We start from the raw sequence: 23,683 nt of genomic DNA, 5'->3' as shown, positions 1-23,683 counted from the left end.
TGGAAAACAACTTAAAAAAAAAAAACAGAATAAAACAAATGTGTTGCTTGTTCAATGGACTTGGTATTGTCAACAAAAAATTAATCAGTTGATCTAAGAAAGAAATGGAAATTTTTATTGAAACCAAATTTGATAATTATAACCCAGCAAGAGCATCTCAGAAAGCTCTGAGAACTTTTCCACCTGTTAGAAGTCAAGGCACAGTTATACAGGTTTTGAGACAGAAGGCTATAGATCAAATGACATATTATTGACAGTTTACACAATGCAGATCTAAGGACCATGTGACCCCTTATAAGATCAATAAGGAATGTTATCTTTAAGGAGTTGTCTTGTTGATGCAAGGAGAATGTTGTTCTTTATGGCTGAGCATGTATTCCTGCTGATGGGGGAGCTTTGGTCGATGCATAATGCATATACACAATGCACAGTGGGGGGAGAGAGGAAGCCAAAGGGCAGAGAAAATTTTTTAGGTTTAAATTTTTCTTGACTTGCCATAAAAAATGAATTTTATTTCACAGTGTACTAAAGAATTCAGTTCTTCTATCTCAGCAGTTATTTTGTCTTTACATGAGAAAGTCATCCCAATCCCTTTGGGGGAACACTTTATCTCCCACCCCAATGCCTGACGCAAAACCAAAGTCATTGGCTGTTTGGGGGTCTTCAAGTTGAGGTTTCCCTGAAGTCATGGGTCTGTCTCAGAAATATTAGTCAAGGTGAAACTCCATAACATGTGCTGTAGCTATTCTAGTCTTTGGAACTAGTTGGATTTGTACCTAGGCGTCCTTATCAGAAACAAGTATTTAAGAAAACATGTCATACTCTGTGAGCAGTTTTATCTAAATGAGAGTTATTTCATTAGAAAGGGTGATATGAAATTTGGCCCTAACTTTAGCTGAAGTGATAAATGACAGTATCTCTACCCTTGAAGGCATTCAGGTCAGCTTCAACTCACTGGCCAGGTTTGTTCTGGAGGATAGACTTGCCCTTAGACTTCCTCCTTGTAGGTCAAGGTGAAGTCTGTGCAAATTATTAAAATAGCTTGCTGTATTTGGATTAATGCCTTGAACCAGGTGGACAGGTTAAGCCACCTGGTTTTCTCATGTAAACTCTGAAAATTAATGGAATTTACTTCGTTCATTGAATCCAAGACCCCGGGGGACCTGGCTGAGGTCCACACTGCTGGGTGGTCTCACACTACTGCTCTGAGCTCTGCTGCTACTACAGCCTTCATAAGTGCTGTATCAGACAAACCAACTGCTCCGGCCTCTCCCCTGTTGGTAACAGTAATCAGAATGGCCCATGGGGTGGCAAATAAATGGAAGCCTTTACATAAGCCATAGCATGAGAAACAAAGGGCAGAACTTCAGGGACACCATTTTTCTGTTTCTTAATGGTCAAGGCTTTCAGAAAAAAATTCCTGACAATCTGGCTTAAAGGATGCCTTAATGGTAAGCATGCCTTGCAAGCTGGAGTCCTACAGTGAGATCTAGATTTATTTATTAAGTATAAATACAGGGCATTTTAAAAAATATATACAGGGCATTTACTTGTTGTAAACATTTATTACAGGGCATTCTCTGTACTAGTTTGTTGTGGTTATAAAGCAATTAGCAAAACAGCTTACATTTGTATTTATTTTCTATTCCATCCCTCTCTGTCCCATGTTTTTTCTCTTCAAAATCCATTCCTTTAAAGAAATAAATGTGTTGGAGAAGTGTGCATTGATAACGATTTGTTCAAATAATCTAGGGTTGAAGATGGCCTATTATTTGATCTTGGATAGCTTGGTGCGGGTGATTCCTTGACGTTTCTGTGGGATATAATAGACTAGCCTATTCAACACTCTTGAGTTTCATTCTTGCCCATCCAGCTACTGTTATGCATGGAAGAATACTACTCAGAAGCGCATGTTGAGAAATGCATGGCAGAGAAACTACTGAACTAACCCTCACTCCTAATCTGATACTTTCCTTAAGTGCTCATTTTGTTAAAAGATATGGCTATAGAGTGTTCTGGGCCTTAGGCCTCAAGTGGTGATGAATGTATAGTAGTTCCATGGTTGTAAAATGGAAATAAGCTGATAAGAAAGTTGGGCTCTAGACTGATTTCCCCTCCCCTTCAAAACAAAAACAAAAACTAAAAAAAACATTTAGAGGCCTTCCCTGATTCTCCCAGAGAGGATTCCTTTACAATAGCAAGAGGAGGATTTTCTCCCTCTCTCAAGCGGGGCGGAGTTTCTGTGTGGCAACTTTTGTGTCAGCTCTGCAATCCATGATTTTAGGCTTTGTCTCCATCTGTTTTCCACATGGCTTACCAAGGGAGGGAATGGGGTAGGAGGAACAGGCACAGTTATTGCTGGAAGCAATAATAAACGTGATATGTGGTCCAGAAACCTCATGCTTGCTTTCAAGATAAATAAATATAGATACGAAAACTCTTCATTCAGTTATTTATTCCTGCACACTAAGTTACCTGTTAATGAGAGGGTGTGTGAAACACCATCCTAAAATTCCCAAGGTCTTAACCCACTCCCTAGATTTGACTTTTTGCCCTGAGGCCTTTCTTACTTTGAGAAATTTTTGCTGCCTAGAAATGTTGGAAATGAGAAACAATTTTATTTTCCAATTGGATAAGTTATTGAAATTGGTCTTGAAAAGGAAAGCTAATACTTTATCTCATATTTCTTTTGCAATATCTTATCTTTCCCAACTAAAAGAAGCCAATTAACATTTTTAAAATTCTGCCTGTAATTCTTCTTAGATCCACAAGGTCATGGAGTAGATTTTCTATCTCCCAAGTAACCAAAGGTAACATTCTTGCAGTTGTGCCATCAAAATAGAAAGTGTCCCCTTTTCCAGTGTGCAACAGTAATTTATTCATTGTACTTTCCAGTCTCTTTCCACCATTGTCTCAAAAGTAATGCTGTATTTTTGTGAGGTTGGAATACACTTCACATGCTTAGGAGAAGCTTTAATTTCCTCTCATGTTTTGAATGATTTGTTCTCACCCTTCACCTATTTTTCTGTTTTCATTGTTTCCTCACTGATTTGTGGGAGTTGAGTTTCCGTTTATATAATTACCTTATATTTGTTCTTCAGAAAATAGCTTTAAAAAAAAAAAAAAAGACAAATATTACCCACAGGTTCAGTAGAAAAGCCAGCCAATAATATTGGTTATTTGCTTAATTGGAAAGTTGACATTTAAACAAAATTATGAACATCTAGAATTTGTATTTTATAACACAAAAATAGATGTGTTAAATAGCTATATCTTTTAAATTTAACAATTAAGAATATATCTAGCTGTACAGGTTACAGAATTTCAAAACTGAGTTTGTCATATGAGAAAGAATATCTACTTTTTGTTTTGGTGAGGACTTAGAGTTGCAAATCTAGTATTGGAACTCAAAGTGATGACTATCCTAGATACCTTCTGATTCAGTAAGTTCAGCTAGCTAATATCTATATTTAATTGTTCAGAATTTCTCATGCTTCTTTGTAGCATATTAGCCAATATTTAAATTCCTTTAGAACTCCAAGGAATATTTTAACACCTTTACTGATGTAATCGATAACCAAAATCTGCACATATTTAATGTATATGATTTGATGAGTTTGGACATGTGTACACAGCCCTGATACCATCACCACAATGCAGACAATTAACATAGCCATCACCATCAAAAGTTCCTGTTCCCCTTTGTTTTTTATCTGTGTGTGTGCGGCGGGGGGTGTTTAAAAGTACATAACATGAGATCTACCCTAATAACTAATTTTTAAGTGTACAGTACCATACTGTTAACTTTAAGTAATGTGTTGTGTAGCAGATCTCTAGAATGTACTCATCTAGCAAAACTGAAACTTGTACCCATTGAACAACAAATCCCCATTTTCCCCACTCCCAGCCACTGGCAACCAACATTCCATTCTCTGCGTCCATGGAACTTCGAGAAATATAGATGTATAACTACAAGGTGTCTGTAACTTAAAATCAAAGTAACCACATGTAGCAAATACATAAATAGGTAAAGTGAAACGTCGTTATGCCAGACGTGGACACAGTCAATTAAAGGCATAGACTCATTCTAAAAGAGAGATTAAATGAGCTCTCAAATACTGCAATGAGTTGTAAAGCAAACAGGTTTAGGTATACCTTCTATACAATAAGGAATATACTGCTTGTCCCGAAGCAATCTTTATTAGCCTTACCCACAAGCAAAAATATACTCTCATCTCTTAATGTGCTGGAAAGGAAAATATTTAAGCTTCCTGCTATTTTCCTGAAAGTTTCAACATAGTAATTAATTTAGTATTATCAAGCTTTTGCAATCTATACCATTATTATCTACAATGTTTTATTTTGTTTTTAAATAAAGATATTTATAGAAATGCTATACACATATAAACAAAAGTAAAACATAATGTCTTCTTAATCTTATTTCTACATTGCACTCATTAAGAGACCACTTATCATTAAAATAAAATAATCTTTAAATATTTACACCTGATTAATTATTTGCTCTTCCTTTCTTAGAGTTCAGATTTGATATTCCTTAAATACAAATGATAAACTTCTAAATCAAAGATGCAGGGGAAAAAAGGAGAAATTAAATGCCACTTATGATTAAAAATCTTAGAAGGACTTCCCTGGTGGTCCAGTGGTTAAGACTCTGCGCTCCCAATGCAGGGGGGGCCCAGGTTCGATCCCTGGTCAGGGAACTAGGTCCCGCATGCCACAACTAAAGATCCCACAAATGGCAACAAAGATCCCACATGCCACAACTAAGACCCGGTGCAGCCAAATAAATAAATAAATAGTTTAAAAAATAAATAAATAAAAATCTTAGAAAGCTAGGAAAAGAGGGAATTTCCTTGTATTAGTTATCTCTTGCTGCCTTATAAATTTCTCCCAAGTGTCCAGCTTGAAACAACAAACATTCATTTTCTCACATAATTTATAAGGGTCAGGAATCTGGAAGAAGGTTTACTGGGTGGTTTGGTTTAGGGTCTCTCCTAAGGTTGTGGTCATGCTGTAAGCCCAGTACCACAGCCATCTCAAGGCTTCACCACAGCGGGAGGATCCTCTTCAGTGTTACTCAGGTGGGTTTGGGCAGGTCTTAATTCCTTTCTGGCTGTTGGCTGGAGGCCTCAGTTTCTCGACATATGGATCTCTCCATAAAGCATATCACAGCATGGCAGCTGGCCTCCTCTGGAACAAGTAATCCATTAGAGAGCAAAAACCATATTTTACAGCCTGGTCTCCAAGTCCCTTCTGCCATATTGTATTAATTAGAAGTGAGTCAACAAGCCCAACCCACACGCAAAGAAAGAGAAGTACTCAAAAGCTAAACATGTGGGGATAATTCAGTTTCAACTTGGAGGCAAGTAAACACATCTTTAAGTGTATAAAGACAAATAGAGCAAAATCACATTCAGTGATGAATTAGTGGAGTTTTGTCTCTGTGATGGTTAACTTTAGTGTCAAGTTGACTGGGCTAAGGGATACCCAAATAGCTGGTGAAATAGTATTTCTTGGTGTGTCTGTGAGGGTGTCTCCAGAAGAGTTTAGGATTTGAATCAATAGACTAAGTAAAGAAGATCTCCCTCACCAATGCTGAAGGGCATCATCCAATTGGCTGGGGCCTGAATAGAACAAAAATGTGGAAGAAAGGCAAATTTGCTCTGTCTGCTTGAGCTGTTTTGCCCTTGACTTCAGAGCTCCTGGTTCTCAAGCCTTCAGACTCAGACTGGGACTCACACCGTTGACCTTCAGACTCAGACTGAATTACTCCACTGGCTTTCCTGGTCCTCCAGCTTACAGATGGCAAATCCTGGGGTTTCTCATACTCTATAGACACATGAGCCAATTCCTATTCTAAATCCTCTATCTATCTATCTATCATCTATCTATCTATGCATATATGCTACTGGTTCTGGTTCTCTTGAGTACTTCAACTAAAACACCCCCTGGCATCAAGACTGGAACCGTAATGCCCCTAACCATCACTTCTGCCCAATATTTTACTGGAAGTTTTAATCAGTGCAATAGAGAAAAATAAAATAAACAAAAGTAAACATCATAATGATTAGAAAGAACATAATAAAACTGTCATACCTAAGTAGCACAAATAAATCTTTTAAAATAACATTAAAGTACATACAAATCTAGAAACAAAACTTTTAAAAGATGTCTGTGATCCCTAAACTAAAACAATCTTTTATATATAATTATTTCCACATTGATTTACCTGTTCTATGCAGTCCCAGCCAAACTATCAGAAGAAGTTTATTCCTTTAAAAATCGACAAGCTGTTTCTATTATTTAATATATGGAAGTACAGATAAATTTAAAGAAGACAAATATGACCGGAATGCTAGTCTAATTATATCAGGACTTATTTAGCAATGTAAATTAAACAGTATGGTATTTGTACAAGGATAGAGAATAGATCAAGCTCCAAAATAGTCTACACACAGACATTTTACCTGATTGATTATAAAGGTGGTGCTGAATTACAGTAGAGTTTTCTGGGTCAGTTCGATGTTCACTTGAAAACAAATTAAAAAGCAAAAATCTTGACCAGTACCTCACAACAAAAGACATGTGCAAGCTGTTCACAGCAGAATTATTTTTAATAATGAACAACATAAAACACATATCCCTGAATCATAGAATGAATCAGTACATTGAAATCTATTAATAAACTAGAATGTTACACATAGAAAAAAATACTAATAAAATACAACTATATGTGAGACTGACTCTCACAAAAATATACTGAGCAAAAGAAGTCAGAAGAAAGCATATATCTTATTGGATTCCACTTGCATAAAGTTCAAAAATAGACAAAATTAATCTGTGGTGTTACAAATAGTACTGATGTTATCCTTGGCACAGGGGTGGAGAATGGAAAGGGACTCAAGGTGGGCTTCTGTATTTCAAGTAATTTTTGTTTGACTTAGTTTAAAAAAATCCTAAAAAAAAATCCTAGATGCTTATTACAAGGCATATTCACTCTATAGTTTGGATTTATACATGTTTACATATGGGTATTATTCTTCAATAAAATTGGCAAAATAAGCTTCTTTTGTAAAGGCTGGAAATGGAAAAATTGTTAATACATAGAGATTCATATAATTTAAAGTTCTTATCTTTTGAAGCAGTTTGAATTTTTAGTTTATATTTTATATCAGAACTTTTGCTAATAACTATAACTTAAGAAAGTCTAAAATATTCATGGAGTTTTATTGCTCATGTCATCAGGTAAAGTCAATAAATATGAGTAATTGTGCAGTAAATGTGTCATTATGCAGCTTTGAATGAGCAAAGAAACAATCCTGAAATAATTAAAAAGGGGCAACTCCCTGTCACATTCTTAGTGTTCTTCAGTTTTTTAATGTCATAAAGATCTGCAGGCATTTTATAAATTAATTATATAATATATAAGGTATTTAGTTTGGGGATTTGGCTATTAGAAATTGGGTTCAGCTAGCAGAAGAACATGTTTAAGTAAAGCCAGTGCTAGAAAACTAAAGATACAAAACCAACTATCAAACCTACTTGCACATAATGGAAGGAAGTATAGTATTGGGAAATAATGGTGATTATGGAAAGAAGTATACTATTTGGAAATAATTAGGTTTAGCAAAAGATAGTGGGAGATTATTTGGTGGAACATAGTAAAAAAAGAGGCACAAAAACCCAGGCAAATAAGTATTCAGTAATTGTATTTGGTGAACAGTTCTACTTCTTAAGAGGAAAGGTGGGAGTTACAGGCAAGAAAGCACTTATAGATGAGAATAAAATGAAAACTAACAGTAACAGGAGCAATAGAAAAGTTCAACTGAAACAAAGTCTAGAGAGCAAATAATTGCCTTATTTAAAAAGAGAAAAAAACAATCATTAGGTTGGTGCCATATCTTGAGAAGTGGTGTATCCTAGATATGACAGTCATGTGGCCCTAACAGTGGACATTAGAGGGATGTAGGTCCAGGGTTGGGGTGGTGCACAGAGATTCAGCTGGGTCATGATATTGGCTTGGGATAACCCCTTGACCAGATGCATTACTCATTTGACAACACAGTGTTCTCTTTGCCCAAATGGGATGTGCCATGCACAGAGATTAGTTAGTTTACTCTGAAATCTTTTCAAATGACCTTATTTATATCAGAATTGCCTTAATACTAGTTTATAAACATGATTGACTACCTCTGAGTGCTTTTGTGAAGTTATTACATTTTATCTTGCAGCATTAACAAGTTGTTAATGATGTTCAACAATTTGCTGTTATTTTAAAGAGCTGAGCATCTTTTGAGAAAAACTATGTTTGGGGCTTTTCATATTCATAAGTATAGCATTAATAACTAGCCTGTATGTTGAATTAATACTTTTCATCTTTACCTTGAGAATAATGTCTTTGCCAAAATTTCATGGTAGACATATGTTAAGAATAATTTCAATTAAAATTTAGTTTTTTTGTTCAATTATACTGGCCAAAGAAACAAAGTAGTATTGTTAATAATTGCAGTAAATCTGAATATTTTCCTTAGTGAGCTTGACTTCAAATGTAGTAGCAGAGTAAGCTACATTCCTTATCCTATAGCCCAAGGCAAATCTTAGCTCACCTGACTGATCTTAAGAGTAAATCAGTATATCTGCTTACAAGCAACACTGCCAGAACATTGATCTGATAATAAATAACGTAGCTTGTGCTTGAAGGCCATGGAAGTTTCCTTTTGCAACATCTTAAAGTACAATTTTCTTAGTCTCCTAGGAAACGTGATGGGCAAATTGCTCAAGTGAAAAAATAGTTAAAATGGAGGTAAAATAGAACAGATATTTCACACAATTTAGCAATGTCTTCTTTAATTCAAGACCTGAGAATACTTTTACATGATATGTGTAATCAGTCATTTTTCTGAGTTATAACTATCATAATAGTACAAGCTACTCCCTAAAATATAAACATATTATGTGTTTAAAAGTTAAAAACAGGGCTTCCCAGGTGGCGCAGTGGTTGAGAATCTGCCTGCCAGTGCAGGGGACACGGGTTCGAGCCCTGGTCTGGGAAGATCCCACATGCCGTGGAGCAACTAGGCCCGTGAGCCACAACTACTGAGCCTGCGCATCTGGAGCCTGTGCTCCGCAACAAGAGAGGCCGTGATAGTGAGAGGCCCGCGCACCGCAATGAAGAGTGGCCCCCGCTTGCCGCAACTAGAGAAAGCCCTCGCACAGAAAGGAAGACCCAACACAGCCAAAAAATTCAGAAATAAATTAAAACAAACAAACAAACAAACAAACAAAAAAAGTTAAAAACAAGGAACAATAATAGAGCTCCCTTATTGAGCATATACAGTGTAGGCTTGAAATACAATAACTTTTGAATTCTTGCATGGTAAGCAGAATTCTAAGATAACCACCAATGACTCCAGCTCTTGTATAATCTCCTCCCCCACCATGGGAATGGAACCTATGCATATGATGGATATTGTAATAGTCAAGAACAAATCTGACGCCATATTGGATCTGTTTCTTTTACTTTTACTTTTGTATGCTTTGATTTTGCTACAAGTTAAGAGTGTTGCCTATAGCTTGAAATATACAGGGTAGCCCATTCTCAAGGCTCTGACCTTTAAAGGTATAACACTTTTCCATTCATACAGAGGTAAAAAGTTGCAGAACAGAGAATAACATTTGTCTTATTGGAGGTTTACAGAAGCATTGTGATCAGACCTATGTAGACAGCTGCAAGAACAAAAGATTCCAACACCAAGGAGTTTGCAACAAACAACCACACCCCCTCCCTTTTTAGTATAAAAGAAGCCTGAACTCTAACTTGGGGAAGATGGTTCTTTGGGACACTAGTCCACCATCTTCTCAGTCTGTTGGATTTCTGAATAAAGTCTCTATTCCTTGTCCCAACAGCTTGTGTCTCCATTTATTGGCTTGTTTGGTGAGCAGTATGAGCTTGGACTCAGAAACAATATTTCTCTCACGATTATGTGACATGGTAAAATGTATTTTGTAGAAGTAGTTGAGGTCCCTAATCACTTGAATCCAAGTTAATACAAAGAGAGATTACGCTGAGTGAGCAAGACCTGTTTGAGTCCTTAAAAGAGACAAACAGTAACACACACTCTACCCCTGAACCAGCTGAAAGCAAACAGCCCTGTAAGCGCCTCTGGAGTGGGCCTTGCAGCTAGGAGCTATGGGTCACTTCTAGGAGGTAAGAGTGGACCCCAGCTGACAGCCAGCAAGAAGAGAGACACCTCAGTCCTACAACCACAAGGAACCAGATTCTACCAACAGCCTGAATGACAAGAGGGACCAGAGATTCAGATGAAAATCTCAGATTTTGGAAACTTCTTGGTTTCAGTTTTGTGAGAAATGAGCAGAGAGCCCATTCTGATCCACACAAACTGTGAGGTAACAAACTTGTGCTGCTTCAAGACACTGAGAGGTAATTTATTACACACCAATAGAAAACTAATATATCTCACAGCAGCTTTACAATGTGGGTATTATTATCCTCATTTAGACAATAAGAAAATGGAGGTTCAAAGAGGTTATGTGGTGAAAGAGATGGGATTAGAAAAAGCTCTATTTTAGATACATACATACATACCTGTACTCCCTCCACAGCCGCATTATTGCCTAAATAACACAAAATTTTATTACACTCAAATGTGAATCAGAGACTTGTGAAATATGGCAGTGGCTGATCTTTTTACTGACTCCATACATTTTCTTTTTCCAGAATGTGCTATAGTTGGTTTCTACAGTTTGTACAAGTATGTGGCTTCTTTCACTTAGTAATATGGTTTTAAGATTTCTCCATGTCTTTTCACAGATTGATAGCTCATTTCTTTTTAGTGCTGAATGAAATTCCATTGTCTGGATGTATCACAGTTTATTTATCCATTTTCCTACTGAAGAACATCTAGGTTGTTTCCAAGTTTTGGCAGTTATGAATAAATCTGCTATAAACATCCATCTGCAGGTTTTTCTGTTGACATATGTTTCAGTACTTTGGGTACATAAATACCTAATAGCATGTTTGCCAGATCATATAGTAAGAGTATGTTTAGTTTTGTAAGAAACTACTAAACTGTCTTCCAAGGTGGCTGTACTATTTTTCATCCCCACCAAGAATATATGAGAATTCCTGTTGCTCCACATCCTTACTACATGTGCTGTTGTCAGTGTTCCAGATTTTGGCCATTCTAATCATGTGTAGTGGTATCTCATTGTTGTTTTAATTTGCATTTTTCTAATGACATATGATATCATGTTACCTACTCCTCTTTTTATATGCTTATTTCCCATCTACATCTTCTTTAAGGTCTTTGGCCCATTTTTTAATTGGGTTCTTTGTTTCCTTATTGTTGAGTTTTAAGTGTTTTTATATATTTTGGAAAACAATCCTTTATCAGATGTGTGTTTTAAAAATATTTTCTATCAGGCTGTGGCCTGTCTTTTCATTCTCTTGATATTATTTTTCACAGAGCAGAAACTTTCAATTTTAATGAAGTCCAGCTTATCAATTATTTCTATCATGGACTGTATTTTTGGTGTTATATCTAAAAAGGCATCACCATACCCAAGCTCATCTAGGTTTTCTCCTATGTTATCTTCTAGGAGTTTTATAGTTTTGCATTTTACACTTAGGCCAACGACTCATTTTGAGTTAATTTTTCTGAAAGATGCAAGATCTGTGTTTAGATTCTTTTTCTTTTCCTTCTTTTTTTTTTTTTTCTTTTTTGCATGTGACTGTCTAGTTGTTGCAGCACTATTTGTTGAAGAGACTATTTTTGCACTATTTGTTGAAGAGACTATTTTTGCTCCATGGTATTGCCTTTGCTCCTTTGTCCAAGATCAGTTGTCTACATTTATGTGGGTCGATTTCTGGGCTTTTGATTCTATTCCATTGATCTATTTGTCTGTTCTTTCACCTATACCACACTATCTTCCTTATTGTAGCTGTATAGTAAATCTTGAATTCAGGTAGCATCAGTCCTCCAACTTTGTTCTTTTCCTTCAATATTGTATTGGTTGTTCTGGGTCTTTCACCTCTTCATGTAACCTTAGATTCAGTTTGTTGACATCCATAAAATAACTTGCTGAGATTTTGATTAGGATTGCATTGAATCTATAGATCAACTTGGGAAGACTGACATCTTGACAATATTGAGAGTTACTTTTTGTACAGAATGCAAGAGAAAATTTTCAATTATAAGGTGATATTTGAATAGAAATGTGAAAAACTTAAAGACAGATAGATTTTAAAAATAGGATTTCTAGTAAAGTCTGAATACAAGGATGTGGGAAAAAAATGTGTCATGCTTATAGAACTTCAAAGAATTCAGTGTGGTTGTAACCCAGTGAACAATTGCAAGGGAAACAGAAACTGAGGTCAGAGAAGTAATGAAGGTCCACACACTTTGGATTTGAAGGGCATTTTAAGGACACTGGTATTTACCTTGAAAGAAAGGAGATTTGACCACAGAGGTGACATTATTTGCTTAAAATTGTAAAGTTTCATTCTTGCTTTTGTGTTACAAATCGATTGGCAGAAATAGAAGGAAGCATTCAGGGGAAGGAGCTAAATTAGGAAGCTATTGTTGTAATCCAAGCAGGAAATGATGGTGGTTTGGACAAAGCTAATAGAGGAGTAATGGGTGAAAATGCTTTAGCCTCTAGGGATGTTTTGAAGGGAGCATCAACAATAGACAGATAGAATGTGAGACATGAGAGAAAGATGAATCTTGCTTGGTTCCCAGTTGCTTGCCCTGAGTAACTGAAAGGGTGAAGTATCTCTTTTCTGAAGTATGTTAGAATGTGGAGAAGCATGTTTGGAGGTAGAAATTATTTTAAAAATATATTTCAGGGACATTTATTGTGTTTGAGATACAGGACATCAAAATGGAGATATTTAATCAAAATACCTGTCAAGGAGGCAGGTATACACACATCTGAAGTTCAAGGGGGAGGTAGATATAATTTGTGAGTCATTGGTACAAAGAGGATATTTAAAGCCAAAGATTCCAAAGGTGTGAATGAGGAGATAGAAGAGAATATCTGGGGTCCGAGTCCTGAGATGTCAAAGTGATGAAGCAAAGTCAGAAAAGAAAATTGAGAAGGAGCAGCAATTGTGGTGGGGGAAATAGTAGTAGTTTTCCAAAAGCCATGAGAAGTCTCATCTTGATTAATCAATATTCACTGACAACTGCCAGACTAGTGGAGCAGGGCCTCAGAGACTTAGGGGTGGAGAGTAAGAATAAGGGGAGAATTGAGCATAAGTAAAAACAAGGAACTATGTTTTCTTAAAACAAATTCATTTCTGCATTACAGCTGGGGTGTGTCTCGACACTTACCAGCACTCTCATCTTTGTTCTTTACATTTAAAAAATACAATCTTATTTTCTATTATTTATAATGCTGAATTTTGAAGACCCTATTTACAAGCATTGTTGACTAAATTCTGTCACAATTTAGTGATTCAGCTCTTCTGTCTGGCTTCCTCCATGTGTTACGACTTTGAGGCTTAGCATTCTACTTACCTCTCTGGTTTGAATGAAAAGATATGGAAATTTGCATTGGGTTTTTTTGTTTGATGAATTATCTGAGCATGAAGTGAAGGTTATGTGCAAGTCTAAATAATGAGATCTTTTCATCTTACACTCCTCATTTGACCACTGATACTTCAGAAGTAAAGTTAAATGATGATAATAACAAAAATAGTGATATACATGCAGTTGCACAAAATGCCTGATTTAAGCCATAGAACACATATTTATATCTGTACTCTAATCAAATACAAAGTTATGTAATTTTTGAAGAAAACACATGAACTCAAATATTAAAAAACTTATCTGAACTTACAGTAGGCAAGCTTAAGTAGGTATCTAAAGCAATACCTTTACATTTTACTGTGAGACATGATATTGGATTTTAAAATATGGTTTTTTCACGTTCTAACATGAAAAAAAAATTAGTGTAGAATTGACCTAGGAATTAGAAATTCCAAATAAGCCTTAAATATGCAACAAGTTTATGCTGTAATACTAAATAATGCACTTAATCTATTTCAGAAAGAATTGAGCAAAAGCAGATATCATGAGTTACATCTTTGCCAGTACCTGAAGGTATGACTCTATGTATATATGCATGAGTAAAACATTTGATATTTTAAATATACAACAGTTCATAAATAGTCTTATGAATTAAAAACTGAAATCCTAGGTACTTCACAAGTCATGCAATTAGAAACAGCAAAACATGTTAAATTTAAGATCCTTAAAAAATGTACAAATGTATGTAGAAGCATAAATTAAGACATAGCATGGTAGCACGCCTTGAGTTTGGGGAGCTCCGTGCCTCGTTTCGAGTGAGTTAGTCGTTTTAGTCATGTATTTTCTTGATATTATCTGAATGAGCTCACCTCATCAAGTGCCTCAACTTAGTAGGTTTCTATCATGACAATTAAACCTCTGATTCACTACAGTGAGCTGTACTTCTCAGGCAAAGAGAACTGGTCTGCTGTATCATTTTCCTTGGGAGAGACCTCTATTTTCTCTCAGGCACCACCATCATCCTTGCCCGTGAAATTCTGAAAAAACTTTTGGTTATGGGAAACTTCAGACATGTACAAAGTAAACCACATAGTGTAATAAGACCTCATGTACCCATCTCATAGCTTTAATAACTCAGTACTCTTGAATCGTCAATACTTACCCCAATTCAAAGCTCCCCTACTTAATTATGACTATTTTATAGTATTTTTTGAGATAAAATCAATGTGCATTGAATTTCACATATCTAGATTGCATAAATTTGACAAATTAATATACTTATCTATCCTAAAGCCCTGGCTAGCTATAGAACGTTTCTAATACTCCAGAAATTTCCCTTGTGGCCCGAACTGGTCCATCCCTCCCCACAGAGGCAACTACTTGTCTGATTATTTTCACTATGGATCAGTTTGCCAGTTTAAGAATGTAATAGAAATTGAATCACACAACTCTTTGTTTTTCTAGCTCCTCTCACCCAGCTGCCTATGAGAATCATTCCTGTTCTTGCAGGTAGCAGTACCCGCATATATATACCAGGATTTGTGCATCCATTCCCCTGTTCATGGATTGTTTGAAGTTGTGGTCTATTAGAAATAAAGATCCTATGAACATTCTTGCATGAATTTTTAAATAGAAATATGTTTTTATTCCTCTTGGATTAGAATACCTAAAGGTGGAACATCTTGCTCAAACGATAAGTTGATGATTACAGCTAAAAAAACAATTCCAAAACCTTTTACAAAGTGGTTTTATCATTTTTTATTCCTATCAGCCATATATGATATTTTTGTTAGTTCCATATCTTAACCAAGATTGTGTGTTCGTCAGTTTTTATTTAAATAGCTTTATTGAGATGTAATATACATACCAAGAAATTCACCCATTTAAAGCGTTCAATTCCACTGTTTTCGGTATGTCTGCAGAGTTGTGCGTAACAAGGAGAAAGACTGCATTTTGGATGTTTGACCTGAAAGGTTTCAAACACGACCCCTTCTCCCCCGTGCCTTTCTCTTCTGTCCCACATTTGGTCCAGGCAATAAGACAGCCCACACTTCCCTCCCTTGGCACTGGTTTAAAGTTCAAGCCACAAAAACCCTGGCCCATCTCCCAGCCACAGTAAAAGCCAAAGCCACTTGTCTCTCTCGCTTGCGTCATCTGGACCGGCTCGTGCCAGCTGCTTTCCCTGGGAGCCCCGTCATGAGAATAATGGATCTTTTCATATCCTCCTGGTGTGTGTGGCATAATCAGTCTCAAGATACTAACTTGTGTAAGGGATTGGTCCCAACATCCATGGCGAAGCTAAAAAAACATTGTGCAACCACATAGTTTAGTTCTGAAACATTTTTGTCACCTCAGAAAGAAGTCTCGTAGTCAGCACTCACTCCTAATCATCTCCCGTTCTCCACCCCGCAGCCTGAGACAAGCACTAATGTACCCTCTGTCCCTAGATCTGCCTGTTCTACACAACCCATACAAATGCAATCATGCAATACGTGGGCCTTTGCGGCCTCTTTCACTTTCCTTAATATTTGTGAAGTTCATCTGTGTCGTAGCATGCATCAGTACTTCACACTTTTCCATTGCCAAATAATGTAACATTTTGTTTAATGACTCATCAGTTGATGGACATTTGAGTTCTGGGTGGTTGTTTTTTCCAGTTTTTGGCTTCAGTGAATAATGGGATGAGCCTTCATTTGCAAGCCTATTTGTGGAGATATGTTTTCATTTCTCTTGCATACTCTTGGGAGTAGAATTTCTAGTCATGTGGTAACTTTGTGTTTCACATTTTGAGGAACTTCCAACACATTTTCCAGATTAGTTGCACTATTTTACATTCCAAACAGCGATATATGAGGGTTCCAATTGCTCCACAGTTTTGCCAACACTTGTGTTTTTGATCAACTCAGTTCTTAACAACTGCTTTATCTATTTGCTTCTAAGATTTTTTTTTCATAAACTGTCTCTAAAACACATTTCATTTGTTTATGTATGTTTTTATTTCTCTTGCGGCAGTAGAAGGGGCAGAAGGATTACTTAATTGTATTTGTACATTTAATAAGGCCACATAGAGTCTGTTACCCTCTGTTAGGGACTAACAGAGCTGCAGGTGAGGGTAAGGAGACCCTAAAAGCCACCCCACAATGAAAATAATACCAGATGTGAAGAAAGAATAAAGAAAGAAGAGATTAAGGACACATATATTATTGAAGTACAACATAGTGATTCAATATTTTTATAAATTCTATGACATTTAAGGTTATTACAAAATAATGGCTATTTTTCCCTGTGCTGTACAATATATCCTTATTGCTTATTTATTTAATACATAGTAGTTTGTGTCTCTTAATCCCATATTCCTATCTCACCCATTCCTCCTTTCCTGTGGGAGATATATATATGGTATATATATATACACAATGGAATATTACTCATCCATAAAAAGAATAAAATTCTGCCATATGTAACAATGTGGATGCACCTAGAGAGTCTTGTGATTAGCAAAATAAGTCAGACAGGGAACAAAAGTTTCAATCACTAAAAAATTTTAAGGGTAGTAAGAAAAAAATCAGGTTAAAAATCATAGTAATAAGAAGAAACATCTCAGTTCTCTTTTAATAAATTAAGTAAGCAAAGTGAAAGATTACATTATTGCCACTTTCCATTTAATATCAAAGTCATTCTGAATTACCAATGTCAAAATAGATATTCTTGAACCAAAGGGAGAGAAAAGACAACTATTGGTCTTTAACAGCCCTTGGCAAAGACAAAGAATACTATTAGGTGGATCTCTAAAACTAATTTTCCTTCTAAGAAATAAAGCAGTAAAGCAAAATTATAATACAGAATAATCCCAGTGATATCATTACTGAAGCAAAATCCCTAAAGTAGATCACCGGCAATCCAATGGCTATTAGGCTCTCTCTAATATCTAAAATGCTTCTAATAGATAGCTTAGGATATTTCAATAAAGCCACAAATATCCACGAATTTCCAGTGAGAAGAGTTCATGAACTTGTATAAACAAATCTCCCAGATTCTTTGTTTCACATTTTAACCCAGATGTTTTATACTGTATATACATACTAGACACAATAGAGAAAAAAAATGCATTCTGCCTTATACTATAAGCTTTAAGAAATCAAGTTGTGCCCATATATGAATACTTCATGACATTTATCACACTATCAGAAATAAACAATAAAATTAATACAAGCCTCCATGGGATAGCAAGTCAGTTAAGTGTTAAAGTATTTACAAAAGTAAAAATCATTTGAAATATAAATATATTATTTTTTATTTTTAGGTATGCTTGGATATTAAATTTTTTTTCTCTTCTCCAGTGCACTTAACTTTATTCCAGGGAGTGCCTTAGAATCCAAGCAGATTTTTATTCAATAACCTGACTTATGAATGAGTGCCCGAGTTTTAAATTACAAAAAAGTCAATTGTTAGATTTAATACATTTATTACAGTACTTTAGTGATTCTTTAAGAAAAATACTGTGATAAATCATCGTCAAGGAGATATTGTTCATCATTCATATGATGAGACATTAACATGATTTATTTAAAAATATTCATAGAAAATGAATACCACCACATTTAACTTTGAATTCAACTATTTATTTTGTTTTTTTCCACAATGGATGACATCTGTTTACCCAAGAGCAGTGATAAGATATTTTAAATTAAAATTATATATATGCATATATAGCCATGCTTGATTTATATATAAACACATTCAATTCACAACAGAAACAGCTTTTTTCCTTTCATTTTTGTCATGATGAAGTTGTGAATAAAATCTGATGGATACTACAACAATACAGTTCACTTCAAAGGGTACCAAATATTCTTTGTTCAAATAAGCAATGATCAAAGTCTAAGCTTGTTTTAAAAATCCATGAAAATATTATATTCAAGTGTTTTCTTTTTATTTCTCCTTGAGTTGGTCCTTTGATGATTCATTTTACTAAAAGAAAAAGGAAGAAAACCCATGTAACATAGGGAATAAAGCTATAGAAACATCATACAGGTGATATTTCATTACAGGTGGATTTATCCTGACACTGAAAAATCAGCATTTTGAAGTGAAAGTCATCAGTGACCTAAGGCATGTATTCTCTTCAGATGTCACAGTTGCTCATTTTTGTTAGTCAAGAAATTCACTTTTTATGATTGAATTTTACTGCTGTTTAGATGCTTGTTTGATTGGAGAACATCTTAAATTTAACTGAACATATCAGTGCTAAAGCAGTCAGAAAAGATTGAGTTTATTCCTACATGGAATGGCAAATATCATATCAAAGTGCAGACCACAGCTTTCAGCACCTATCAACTCACAAAATTATCAAAAACCAGAATGATCCCAAAATGTCTTTGCTAATGTTATATCACATTTCTGTGTCATCAGCAAATCAAATTCTGTTAATAGATAGCATTCACTGGTATACTGTTATGAAGCCTGCCCACATTGGATTTATAAAATCCTTTATCCAATTCAAGTTTTTTTTCTTGCTATCAAAACACCATCTTGTCATCCACCCTAAAAGAGAAATACGCATCTTCAATGGTACGGTATATATTGCCCAGTAAAGAATAATCCTCGCAACTAAAATAGAGACAGGGGAACTATCTGTAACATCTTAAAAGACAGAGTGCTCAAACAGAGATGTTCCCAGTGCTATATTTGACTTATGCTCTCCTCATGATAGAAGCAATGTATATGGCTTTGCTATTTATTATTTGGGGGAGTAAGAGAATCACAAATCTTATCTACCCAGTTTCTTAGAACAAATGGGAAAATATTAACCTTCTGTGAGGTGATGGAATTCTATGAAATAATATCTTACTTCTATCTTTCCACCTACCACTCTCCTTTTTCTGAGCCCAAGCACATTATGTACAATAGTATGCATTACACAAACCAGCACTAATAATGCTAGCTCCCATTTACAAAGCAGCTTGTCTGTGCCAGCACAGTGGAGTGGATTACTTGTGTATGTTGTGGAGGAAACGAGAACAAATGCTGAATTTCGTAATTTGTCTCCTACAAGAATTCAGATAGCATCAATCCTGTTCTTTGGATCAGAGGATTCTTAATTCTGTTCTGTGATGCTTTCAGTTTCCATGGAAGAGTCTTCCAGCCCCTGAGGGGGTTTGTGAAATATGTAGAAACCCAAGCAGGCTGGGTAGCAGGTAGCCCACTGTTTTCACTTTATGTAAAACAAACTTATTTTTAACTCTTTCATATATAAATGAGTCTTGTTGAGAGTTGTTCACAGTAAAATGCTAATATTGTTTCCTTGAAAAGAAAAACAAGATGATTAGATAAGAGTAAGGATACAGAAAGAGATGCTGGAAATTCAATGGAAGAAGAGAAGTCTATTTAAGTGAGCGAGTGAGTGGACTACAGCACAGCATGAGAGCAGAGCATCACCAGGGTTCCACTGAGGGAAGTGCTTGCAAACTTAGCATCCCCCTAGCAAGCTGTTGTTGGCTGTGTGCATTTCTCCAGGTATATTCGGCCGTGCGGGCACAGGTTAGTCAGAGCATCGGATTTGATTTGGAGCTGGCATTTCTGCAAGCGAGTCCAATGGACCGAGAAAGGAGCAAAGAAGTTTAAGAGTAGCAAGGAAGTGACTGTAATATAAGATCATGGAATCTAATGTGAGTAATTAGGAAGATGACAATTTGAGGTGGTGGAAGCAGTCAAGTGAGATAAGATCAGTAAGGTACATATAACAATGGGATCCAAGAATTGTCAGAATACTGAGAGTGACCTGCAAAGCTAAGAAATGGAAGTAGAAGAGTGAAGTAGGGTAATGCAGAGGTTTCCGTTATTTCCAGTGATGAAGGGCGGGAATGGCTGAGATAGATTGGAGGAGAAGTCACTGAAAGACAAGAAGGGAGGGAATTATCCATTAGGCCATTAAAATCATGTTAATATCATCACCAATTATGACAGGAATAATGTTACCAAGAATGGCAGTGAGAGAGGTGTTGAAATGTTAAAGAACAAGAGTGAGTCATTAGTAGAAGATGGCACCAAAGAAAGACAGTGTCGGTATAATTTAATGAAAAGAGCGTTAGATCTGAGTGTTAGGAAGTTGGTAGGAGAATTATCTGGAACTGGAAATGAGAAACGAGGAGGAAACGGATCGCTCCTCTAGCCACCGCGTGACAGGACCACAGAGAAAGCAGAATCTTCCCAGGAAAAACGGGTTTCGTGTTGAGTAACAAAGTGAAGGAACAATTGCAGAAGATAAAGGTTTTATTGTTGATGGACTGTGAATTGCAGGGACACAGAACATTTTAGTGTTTGGAAATGAATAAGAGCTGGGGCCGGTTAGAAATAGACAAAGTGTTTGGGAATGAAAATCTAAGGAGTGAGAGGTGACCTGGGACTCTTGGGTTTATTTTTATTGATGTAAACTAGGATAATGGGCATAATAGAATCATTTCTGATAGCACAAGGAATTAAATGGTGTGAGGATGTGAATAAGAGGAGAGGGGAGGAGGGGTATATACTATTAAAACAACTATTTCTAAAAATCGTATTAAATAGAAATGGTACAAGATGAAATGTAAAATTAATTATCCTCACCTCTCATATGTAACCACTGAGAGCAGTTTCTTGTGTATCCATCCAGGAATTTCTATGCATATACAAAATATATTAAGTTAGACAAAGAGCCATGTAATTCATGTATATTTAAATGTATGCCTGCAAGTATACTTATACAGAAAAAAAATCACACTACGTATTCTGTTCTTTTATCTCACTCAGTATTTTATCTTGGCAATTTTTCTTCAATAAGCACATATGGATGTATTTTTCTAAAAATTTCTGCATTATATATTTTTGCATTAATCTCTTTAGTCTTCATTCTACTAATGAACATTTAGGCTGTTCACAGTTTTCTTGGACTTGTAAGCAATAAATTGTGGTGCATACTTTATTTCACAATTTGTATGAGTTATAGTATGTATTATGAAAACTTTAAAGCCAACTTATTATATAAAATGGTATTTTCATTTTAAATTTTAGTACTTATTGCTAGGTTTTCCCTCTCAAAAGCTGTGAAAACACACACCAGCACATGATGTACACCATGCAATGCAAATGTTATCAAACTTCTTAAACTTTGTCAATTTTCTGTTTGAAATAGAAAAATGTACTGTTTTAATCCAAAAGCTTCCAATGTCAAAGGTGAGAATTTGGATAACTGTACACAACACACACACACACACACACACACACACACACACACACACACACACACACGTACATTTTAAGAGAAGTTATTTGGCCAATTTGAAAGTGTTTGATATTCCATAAATCACTCCAAATGAATAGTCTTTTACACCTTTTCACAGGGCCGGCCTTGCATCTGTGTAGGAAATATCAACCTTATCACATGCTGTGAAGGAGAAACAATTTATTTGGAGTCTATTCTGAATATGCACAAGCCAACTAGGGAAGCTGTTGGAATGTGGCTTGAGTGATTTCAGCCTTTTGCCTCTTCTCTCACGCATGTAATATTCAAACCTTTGACACATGTCAAAGAGTGCTTTACCTCTGGCAATCCGACCAGTCCTTCAAGGGATACTCAGACTAGAACCCAGCCCTGGATGTCACATCACTGTAAACTCAATTTCCACCTTCTCAGTTATCCCCTAGATGTGTGCTGAAAACTGCAACTTCCTTTTCTTAACATAAAGTGTCTTAGTGGTATATTTCAATTTTTTCCAAGTATTTGGGATTTCTTATTTACCTTTTTATCACTTTTTATTTTATTTATTCAAGATGGAGAATTAAAATAAAAATTGCTTGATAAAAATATATATTTATTTAATTTAAAAAGCTGGTTAACCGATCTATCACCTCATATAGTTATTGATTATTACTATTATTATCATTATCATTTTGAGAATGCTTAAGTTCTACTCTCTTAGCAAATTTCAAGTATACAGTACAGTTTAATAGCTACAGTCACTGTGCTGTACATTTTTAAAAGTCAGTTAAAGGAGAGAATCATAAAACAAAATTTAAAGTGTCTGTAAAATAATTTAATCCTTTAAAATGTTTCCATTTTAATGTAATTCATATAAATAGATATGTTATTCTCCAAACAGTTGGTACAAAGTCAAGGATTCTTCTTTGGTTATGCATCCTAGGATTGACATTCCTGATCTTTTTCTTTCATAAATTACATCCAAGATATAATTAAAGGTATTTCCTCCTATTCTGCAAATAACCTTTCCTTCCCAAACTCAAGCATCTTCTCTTTATAAGTCAACTCATAAACTCTGCAGAAGAACCACAGAATCTTCCACCTCAGTATTTCAGGACATTTGAACTTAGAGAAAAACTTCAAAGACAGAAGAAGAGAGGAGAGAGACAGGGAGAGAGACAGAGAAAGGCAGGGAGCAGGAGAGCTGAGAGAGAGAGAGAGAGAAGAATTAGAAGAGAATATAAAGTTTTTCTTGGTGGAACAGATTTATTACCACACATTTATAATGTTGAAACTTAAAACACTCAGTACATCTCAGAGAAATTAAATTTCTCACCAAATTGTTGACATTTTTACATATTTATTATTAACAGCATATACTTTTATTGAACACATGTAATGACCTATGGCCATAATTCATCAAAACAGATTAAATTAATTGGTTACTAAAATCCTCGTGTTGCCAATAGGTATTTAGATGTATACTTTATTCTTTCTACTGAAATGCAAGCTCCTTTAATATAACTTTTTCATTATTCAAAATAATTTTGTCTGTGTCTTATGTGATATGAAAATTTACTGCAGTACATATCTGTTGAATGAATGTGTAAAGTTACTAATTAATTATAGGATTGAGTCATAATTATTCTCAAAGTATGGAGACATAGTAAAAGGGGAAAAACATATTTACACAAATGAGCCTTGACTCACTGAACATAATTATGAACTACAAATTAAACACTTCTATGTACAGGCAGTAAAGAAAAAGCATGGATAGAGCAGGTTTCACACTTGTAAAAAGATCAAATAAGGTAAAATTTTATTGCTGTTAAAGTTATTCTGATTAGTCTTGTTACAAAATCACTATTTTTAT

The 23,683-nt window shown here is 35.4% G+C and overlaps 1 long non-coding RNA gene across 1 annotated transcript; it reads right to left on the bottom strand.

The window, feature by feature from the left end:
• Positions 1 to 380: 380 nt before the first annotated feature.
• LOC309628620 lies at positions 381 to 21,832 on the bottom strand. Its single transcript, XR_014244590.1, has 2 exons — positions 5,770 to 21,832; positions 381 to 5,736 (listed from the first exon to the last, which is right to left on the bottom strand). It is a non-coding gene; the product is annotated as an uncharacterized lncRNA (long non-coding RNA).
• Between the last annotated feature and the right edge of the window lie 1,851 nt (positions 21,833 to 23,683).

Source organism: Balaenoptera borealis, assembly GCF_965194805.1.
Source record: "Balaenoptera borealis genome assembly, chromosome: 4".
In the NCBI taxonomy this organism is placed as follows: domain Eukaryota; kingdom Metazoa; phylum Chordata; class Mammalia; order Artiodactyla; family Balaenopteridae; genus Balaenoptera; species Balaenoptera borealis.
This window is presented reverse-complemented; position numbering and strand designations above follow the sequence as displayed.